The 9,870-nt window shown below is 37.5% G+C and overlaps 1 pseudogene; it reads left to right on the forward strand.

The window, feature by feature from the left end:
- The first annotated feature begins 258 nt into the window (after positions 1 to 258).
- On the forward strand, positions 259 to 765 carry LOC118543686 (large ribosomal subunit protein eL32 pseudogene; annotated as a pseudogene).
- The last annotated feature ends 9,105 nt before the right edge of the window (positions 766 to 9,870 follow it).

Here is a 9,870-nt window from a genome sequence, read left to right on the forward strand (position 1 = left end):
TCAGTCTTGTAATAGACTGTGAACTAGAGTTGAGAAAAATAAAAAATTGCATAAGATGTTTTAACAAAATCATCTGAGAATCAGTTTTTGATGTCTCAACCATTGTAATCATGCCTTGGTTCGAGGAAGGGAGAGTACTTTTAACAGATTCCATATGTGTACATTAATTTTTCCAAGTAGTAAACATAAACAGACTTCCACATCTCATCTACACCAAAAAAATGTAAGTGTTTTGATTAAAAAATAACTAATGGCTCTCTTCCTCGGCGCTGCCTGTGGAGGTGGCAGCCATCTGTTACTGGGCATCATGGCTGCCCTCAGACCTCTGGTGAAGCCCAAGATCGTTAAAAAGAGGACCAAGAAATTCATCCAGCACCAGTCAAACAGATATGTCAAAATTAAGTGCAACTGGCAGAAACCCAGAGGTATTGACAATAGGGTGCACAGAAGATTCAAGGGCCAGATCTTGATGCCCAACATTGGTTACGGGAGCAACAAGAAAACAAAGCACATGTTGCCCAGTGGCTTCCGGAAGTTCCTAGTCCACAACGTCAAGGAGCTTGAAGTGCTGCTGAGGTGCAACAAATCTTACTGTGCAGAGATTGCTCACAGTGTCTCCTCCAAGAACCGCAAAGCTGTTGTGGGAAGAGCAGCCCAGCTGGCAATCAGTCACCAATCCCAAGGCCAGGCTGCGCAGCGAAGAAAATGAATAGACAGCTTGTTGTGCACATCATATTTGTGTTAATAAAACCATAAAACTAAAAAAAAAAATAACAAAAAATAACTAATGGACATATACTAATTTTAGGAGTAGCTATAATTAGGTAATATTTAACAAATATGAAATAACATTTTCTAGGCTTGTTCCTACAGTATTTTTTAGCTGTACCTGAACTGTCCAAACTTCAGAGTTTAGAATTGATTATGTGTCATGGGGAAGTTGAAATCCATTCCCCTCTTACTTTCTAAAATCACAAACTTTCTTTCCCTTATTTTTGTCCTGACATTCTAGAATATAATGGGAGTGTCAGAAATTTAGGTTTTCTGACATAGTAAAAAGATATTTCTTCTCTCATAGACATACATACACTCACTTCTATCTCCCCTATATATGCACACACACACACACACTATGGCAGTGAACCTTCTGGACACATGGAATGACATCTTCCTTGCCTTTTGAATTTAGGTATGGCTATGAAACTTTCTTTGGTCAATGAAAAGTAAGCAAAATTGATGTGGTCATGTCTAAGTAAACGCATTTAATTGCTGATATTTCATATAACAAATTTCCCTTTCACCTAAAGTTCCAAATAGTACAACTTTTATCATTTTGAGTCTCAGACAAAGGAACTATCATAATCTCAGCAATACTTCAGAATAGACATAAGAGGTTGAGGTTTAATGGATTGCAACTTTTTTTTTTAGCAATTGAGCATTATGGTTATATTCATGCTTCATTTGTTAACTTATTCATTTATTTTAGAAACAATATTAGTTACATTTTGTATAAGTTTCTAAAATTAAGAGGTTTAGAAATGAAATTTGCTTTTCAAGAGTAATACCAGCTTTAGTATTCAGCCCTATCTCATATTATCTGCATGAGCTGCTAACTTAAGAGCATTCCATGGCCAACTAGGTGAAATATCTCCAGGATAGACAGTACATGTGGATACACCTGTGAGCCACAGAGATCAAGACCTTCACCATTTTGTAAGAAAAAAAAAAAGACTAATAAATATAAATAAAGAGTGAGAGAGGGAAGAGAGACAGAGAGAAAACTAAGAGCTAGGGCTTTGGTTCTCAACATTTAACATGCCTCAGAATCAAGAGAGCTTGTTAAAACACAGATTGGTAGGTGTAGAAGACAGAATTCTAAGATAGTTCCCAAGATTCCTGGTTCCAGGTCCATATATGCATTCTTGAACTTATTCAACTCAAGCGCTAATTTAGTTGGTGCTGTGAAGGGATTATTGCAGAGGTAAATGAGGTCCCAAGTCAGTTGACCTTATGAGAGAGTGATCATCTACATGTGCTTGACCTAATTTTAAATCTGGATCTAGAGGTCAGAGACATAGCAAGTGAGAAATCAGAAGCACTATAAGGATATGGTGTACCACTCAGGCTTAAAGGTGGAAAGGACCACAGGCAAGGCATTATGTTGGAGCTGAGAGCAGGCCTTGGCTGAAAACCTGAAATGACATGGGACTGCATTCCTTTATCTACAAGGAACTAAATTCATCCAGAAACCAGAATGAGCTTGGAAGTCGATTCTTTGCTAGAGCTTCTAGACAAAAACTTAGCTCAGCCAACACCTTGATTTCAGCTTTGATACCACAAGCAGAAAAGCCAGCCTGCCATGATGAATTGTGACCTGCTGATCTGTGAGTGAATATATGTTGTTGTTCTAAATTGCTACATTTTTAGTGAGTTTTTGTTTATTTTTGGTTTTTAGATTTTATTTATTCATTTGACATTTGGCAGAGAGAGAGCACGCACAAAAGCAGGGGGAGTAGCAGAGGGAGAGGGAGAAGCAGGCTACCCGCTGAGCAGGGAACCTGTTGCAGGACTCGATCTCAGGACCCCACGATCATGACCTGAGCCAAAGGCAGCCGCTTAACCAACTGAGCCAGCCAGGCACCCCTGTTGTTGGTTATTTGTTACACAGCAAGAGAAATTGAATATACTGGGCCTTACCCCCAAAAGTTTCTCATTCAGCTGGTCTGAGGTAGGGCCTGAGAATTTGTACTTCTAACAAATTTGCAGATGTTACTACTGCTGCAGGTCCACAATTTGAGAACAGCTATATGGAATAAGGGCTTCGGGCCATGAGTGACACAAGTAAGACAAACGAAGAAGTGACGGTGATTGGGTTCTGCTGTGTGGGAATGCTTTCTGACTCCAGTCAGTTGGCATTGTGGTCAGGTATCAATAAAATGTAAGTTAATAGTGTAAGTAAGGTTGTTTTAGGCTTTGATATTCCTGCTGAAGACTCACAGTTGTTTAATCAGAAGTAAGACCACATTGTTTCTTGGTTCAGCTTTCATTGGTACTCTTGTTTCTATCATTAACCATCAAGGAAACACCCAGTTTGCCAGGACAGTGACATAGATGGCTTGATGAACGGACTGCTACTTCATCTGTCATATGGTGGTATCCAGGAGAGTAGGAGAAAATATAATTTTTAGAATGTTTAGATAATTCTACATCTGGACTCTGAGTGAATCTTCCTTTATTTTTTTTATTTTGTACATATTAAAACTAATATGCCAAAATTGAAAGAATAGCATAATGAACTCACATGCTCTTATGAACCAAATCAACAAGCTTTAACAATGAATGAGAAATGGCCAACCCAACAGTGAGTTAAGCATCTGACTCTTAGCTTCGGCTCAGGTCATTATCTCATGGTGGGATAGAGCCCCAAGTTGGGCTCCACACTTTGGTGGGGAGTCTGCTTGAAAATTCTCTCCCTCTGCCCCTCCCCTGACTCGTGTGCTCTCTCTTTCGCTCGCTCTCTCTCTCTAAAATAAATAAATAAGTCTTAAAAAAAAGAAATGGCCAACCCTGTCTCATCCATGTCCCCATTCAATTTCTCACACCTCAGTGATTATTTTGAAATTAATCCCATGCATCATATATCTATCACTAATAGGATTTTATTTTTAACATAGCTATAATATTTTTAACACAGCTATAATATTATTTTAACATCTAATAAAAATGGAAATACTCAGTGTTTTGAGATAGGCTGTTACTGATTTTCTTTAAATTCATGTCCAGATATATGGGTTGAGATTAGAATGTCTCTTTATCTTTCCTGCCTTTCCGGGGAGGAGAGGGGAGTCATTTTTTAGAGACAATTGGTTTCTAGCTTGGGGAAATCTAAAGAAATTCATTTGATCCAGAATATGTAAAATTGCTAATATGTATATGAGTTTAAGAGCTAGAGCTGGGAGTAAGTAAAATGCCCCACATAATGAACAAGAACTCAAATCACAAATGAAAATTTTTGGAGGAATTATAACAGACAGGATGGGAAGGGAGAGATGATTTCTGCATGAAAGAGTGGAACAGAAGCCCATATAAATGTTTCAGTATGTCACCTTCTAGTGCTGTTCTAATTTTGTTTCTGGAATCACAAACAGAAAATGGTGTAATCTCATTTCTTAAAATCAGTTAAGGGCTAAATATCACATCTTTGTATCACATCAAATATCTTTGATACTGAAAGAAAAACTAATAAGCAAGATTTGTTAAGGTAAAGATTCTGCAGACAAAAGAAATGTGACACCTCACATTATCTTTAGTGTTATATGACTTTCTAGTCTTCCTATTAAAATGGGTTTATTTAGAAAGATAACAGTCCACTAACTTTCCTATATTTGCTATGAAATAAATAAGTGATGTTTGTGTTTTGATTTCATTTTAATGGCAGACATTAGAGTATATATTTGAAGTTCTAAGCAATATGTCTGTCACCAAAATTTCTAAGTTTCACATTCTACTTGTGCTTTCACAAAATGATGAGCTACATGGCAAAGCACATGAATAGTTTAAGGAGTACATCGTAAGATCGCTGAACAAAAATTCTTTTAAATTGTGGGTAAATATCATTTTTCAAACTTATTCTTTCTCTGTCACCTACAAATTGCATTTGTTGAAAATTATGGAATACTTGTTATTAGTGGTAATAGAAGAAACTTAAGTCAGCAGAAATTGCCTAATTATTCTATGTAAAGAGAATTTACTTATAAATGACAGGAAGAATGTAAGTCTCTGGAGCAGTCTTGAAACTTCACAGAATCTTCTCCTACAGAATTGAGGACCTTCAGAGGCTGATATATATCCCTCATGTACACCCTAGGATTTTATAAACCTGGTAGTTCTTTGTTTTATGGCATAACACAAATTTTACCCCAGACCACTTTTCCAGAGTGGGGCATCTTGGTAGAGACAGAATAAGTAAGTAAGTAAGTAAGTAAGTAAGTAAGTAAGTAAGTAAGTAAATAAATAAATAAATAAAGCATTCACATAAATAAATACATTTACATTTGTATGTATAAAGATATATACTTATTTACATTATGTGGATGTTCATATATAAATAAATATGTATATACTTGCATATTATATTCCCTTTGCCTGAAACATTTGTCTTTATGTCACTCAGTTCCTTTCAAGTCTCATTCAAGATTCAGCCTAAATTTACTCTATACCTTCTATCCCCATCATCCTATCAACAAATAAAATTCTCCCTGATTCATAATACCAAACAGTATTTTTATAATTTTATCTTATAACAGATATTCTTCAGTTTGCAAATTCAAATAGTCAAATTGCGTAGAAATCATTGTCCAAGTTAACATTTAACCATTGTTAAATGATCAAATGGGTGAATCAATACATATACTAAAGTTAATAGAATTTGTTAATAAAGTAATACCTCAGTTACTGACATACACTGGATAGTCATTCAGAAAATCCTTTTTATTTCCTTTTTGCTGAACATAATCCTAGACTATATATCGTGGCTAAAATTGCTAAGTGAGTCCATGTGATTTATTTTAATCTGAGTTATTTGAGTCATGTATAATACCTCTAGTCATGATCCACTAAATATTTCCTATGTGGTCCTCTCGTCTCTTTCTCTTTATTCATCTGTTAGCTGAATCACAAATCCCCAAGTAACTTTAATTTTGTACAATCTTTTAAATATAACAGCCTCTTCTAGAATGTGTGGAGCCAGTTCCCTTTCCACTCCCATCAAATTTTACCTGGGCGAGAAATAACGTTTTCTTGTTACAGCAGCTAGTGTTAATTTAATTAATACAAAAGTCATTATCAGAAGTGGGATACTGAATTGAACTTCCTCAAATATGTCTCATTGTTGGTCAGGCAATGAGCTACAAGGATATTGACAAAAAAAATTGGAAAGAGGGATATCTCTATTATGCAGTGAGGAAACAAATGTCTAAAATGTCACCTATGATAAGTCATAAGGCAGACTACCTGTCTATTGAACCTCTAGCTCTAGCAGGAGAGATTGGAAAACCGACGTTAGTAATGCATGTTGGTGGCTATTAGCTGCATTTAGCAAGGTATTAGAAGAATAAAATGGCCTCAAGTTATAATTGCCTTATTTGCAAGTAGAAATGAGAGGAAATGGAGAAAGTGCAGATATTTGAGGCCACAGCAGATTAGCTTCTAGACCCCAAACGATAAGAATAAATTTTTAAAATATTTTGAACATCAAAACCCTTTTGACTTAGTTTTGAAAATAAGGTAAGACTAAGGTCATCAACTTCAAGGTCACCTCTACTAAACTGAGCAAGAATACCATGGAGACAAGGAAGAAGTATGAAAAGTTGAAAACTATCGAAGGCATCTGGAACTGACTGAATACAAATATATGAAAAGAATATTTCATTTTTAAGGGAATTTTATTGTCAAAGAAACTGCAATTCCAAACTAAAAAAGAAAATCTTTGACAATCATACTAATCTGGTCTTAAAATTTTACCAATAGGAGGTTGGCTGTAAAAGTCATAGCCTCCTAGGAAAGCATCCTCCTCAACACTCACCTTTCTACTGATGCATAAATAAAATCCTTCCAGCTTTCAGAGCCACAACAGGGGGATCTATGTTCAAAGGAGCTCCTCCCAGATAGCAGCTTTGAGGTCAAGTCAAGGCACCGTCTCTACCCCGAGTGGGGGTTTGAGAGCTGCCTACCACCTGACCTGCTCCTGCTCCCCAAGATTTCCTGTCTGCGCTGATGGTCGTGTTTCTCCCATCTGTCTCTTGTGTGAATTAGAGCTTGCATTGTTGTTGTGTTGTACACTTTCCATTATATATTTGTTTCTCAGGGAAGGTTTCAGATAAATCGTCTTTTTAATTTACAGGTCTCCCATAGCTCAAAAAACAACATGTAGATTTGAGCCTGTGGTGGCTAAATGAGCTTTGGGACTATGTCCCTTGGAGAGCCAGCAAGGCCACCTGTGTCGAGGCTAAACAGGTAAACCGCTGCTTGGTGAACAGAAGGGCGGGCTGTGACAGAGAATGGCTGGATGTGTACATGTCCTTACGTTTTGGACACACAATCACATCTTATTTTTTATCCTCTTTTTCATAGCTCCTTATGACGACATTCTGGTCAATGGGTGATGAGTAGATGCTATATTCCACTCCTCGTTAAAACACCTTCTCCCACATGTACACACAAAAAGACATGACATGAAAAAATAAAACAGAAAATAAAATAAAATAATATAAAATTGCCATGCTGTCATCTATCCATTTATTCCTGGTCAGGTGACTGGTTTAACACCCAGTCACCTTGGAAGCTGTGTGAGAAAAGCTGCTGCCTGTCAGTTTGGGTTCTGACAGGGCGTGGGAAAAGAAATCGCCTCCTGCGCGTCTCCCAACAGCCTCTCCAACACACACTAGATTAGACTTTGAGCAAGAAGGAGACTTGTATTGTATTATGCTAATTCCCTGAGATTCGGGCATTTATCTATTACAGCAACTGACATTCTATTTTAACTAGCAGAGTAAACTACAATTAAAACCCAAATTTCATGTATAGGTTTGATAGAACAACTCAATAAATATCTATACTCTCCCAAATATCATTTAACAGCCTTCCAAATATTTCACTTTCATGCATTTCAGCCCTCTTTATACTTTTAAAATGCATATACATTTCTCAAAGTACAAAATATCACCGTCTTTCCTGCCAGTCTGACCTGGGGGTCTTACTTAGGCTAACCTCTCCTCCAAGCTGCCTACATCAATGTATTTACCCGAGGGCACCTTTTCTATAACTGCTTTTTAGATCCAAAAGAAGAATTTCTGTTTTTCCTGCTATGAAAAGGATAACCCTGATTAACTGCTCTCACTTTCTCACATTGCCTAGGAATCCACCAAGGAGGTGGCTAAACACACTCTATACATCTAAATAAAATACATTAACATTTTCAAAATGTTTTCTTATAAGATATGTACATATTTTGATATGCACCTAAAAAATCTGTGTCACAGGAAAGACGTGGCTATTTGTCCTATTTTTACTAACAAGTAAAAGCCTGAGAGTTGGCTTGCAGATCATCTAGCTGGTGTGTGACTGACCAGGTCTGTCTTTGGATTCCCACTTGGGGGGCTTTCAAACTCAGCAAAGCGCTATTGGTTTTTAACCTAGGACAACAGATCACTACTGCTTCCTTTTAAAAACTTTATTCCTGTAACAAAACAAAACAAAACAAAAAACCCAAAAAACCTTATTCTTGAGATCTGAGAGAGCATAATATACTCCGCGTACTCTTCAGTATCTGTTAGTTTCTTAAACATTATGGGTACCAGTTTAAAAAAAAAAAAAAGTTGATTGGATAATTGTTTCCAAGCTTCATTTCAGTTATTCATTCGTTTGTTCATTTTTTCTGAGAGGAGTAACTTCTGACCTTCCCAGGCATTCATAGCTATCTCCTCTCTTGGGAGTTTATTTATGGCCACACGCAGTGCTTCTAGATGAAATTTCCTGTCTGTATTCCAGATACAAGGAAACAGTGTTAGGCAAGGAGTCGCACCTCAATGAGGTTTGTGTAACTGTGTATCTGTAACCTTTGAAGAAAACTGGGGAGAAAAATGTGGAAAATGTTCCTTTACCTGCTGACTTCATGCAGTATCTATAAAAGTAGGCAAGCTAGCATCGGCCTTTAGCAGTATTTCGAAAAGACATGCACATTCTCGTTAGTGGCTTGTTATTTCTTCTGGTCTCCTTCCTCGCTGATTATTTGTCGTTGATCATATCTTATAAATACTTAAACACGTTTTGTCTGTATATCACATGTCTGGGTTTATGTGTTTAGTGGGAGAGGGGATAACACCGCCACCCTCGAAGGACTGATTGAAGGATTAAATGAGAAACACACGGGGAAAGAATATATTACAAAGACTACAATAATCCAATTGTTGAATAGTATCAGATACACAAAGAAAAGTGTTTGGTTAAATTTTCAGAATCATTAAAAGGGAAAAGAGAAGGATAAAAAATAACAGTATCATAATTAGATTAGATTAGAGACATCACCTGGGACCAGAGCCGGTTAGTAGGGGAATCCTCTGCTCAAGCCCACCCAAGGCTATACGAGAACAACCTGGTGCCATGAATGCTTGTGTTATTTGGTCATGCCTCGTGCTCTGGGGCAAATGGGGTATGAGCTGCTTTTTTTTTAAATGGATGTCAGGACTCGTGAGGCTCTCACAAAAGTTGGGCTACACGGAATTCTCCAGGGAAGCCCACCTGAAATAAGTGGTTCCAGAGAAACCTTGTAGCTGGGGATACAACTTTCTGGCAGGGGAGGCCATCTAGAAAGACTCTCTCCCCAGAATCAGGCAAAATATACTGGGACAGAATAAGTGTCTTCAGCTTTGGGTAGTCGGCCTACTCCCTTCTCTGCAGTAATTCCTAATCCATGCGTCTGAGAGAAAACGGCTGTCTGCAGACCCCTTGCCCATTTCTGTAGCCGTCTGGAATTCTCATTTACTTGGCACCACAGCCCCGTGGTTCATGTAGTGGTAGGCTTTTCTTCCAGATAGCGGGACTGAGTTCTGCTTTGGCTGCTTTATTTTTTCAAGAAAAAATAGCAAAGCTTGTAATGGGGGGGAGGTGAATTTGAATAGAGTTCTGTATGACCTCCAGATTACCCTTTATTCTTCTTTGCATGCTTTTTCTCAAAACATCACATATAAACGTTTTTCAGGGAAGGAAACTGAAACTTGAAGGGATTAGCTGACTTCTGGAAGTTGTCATGGTCTGTATGTGGCTTACCATTCTCTTTACTCTCTTTACTTTAAATTGTCATTTTTTACAAGA

This window comes from Halichoerus grypus, chromosome 3, assembly GCF_964656455.1.
Source record: "Halichoerus grypus chromosome 3, mHalGry1.hap1.1, whole genome shotgun sequence".
Taxonomy (NCBI): Eukaryota; Metazoa; Chordata; class Mammalia; order Carnivora; family Phocidae; genus Halichoerus; species Halichoerus grypus.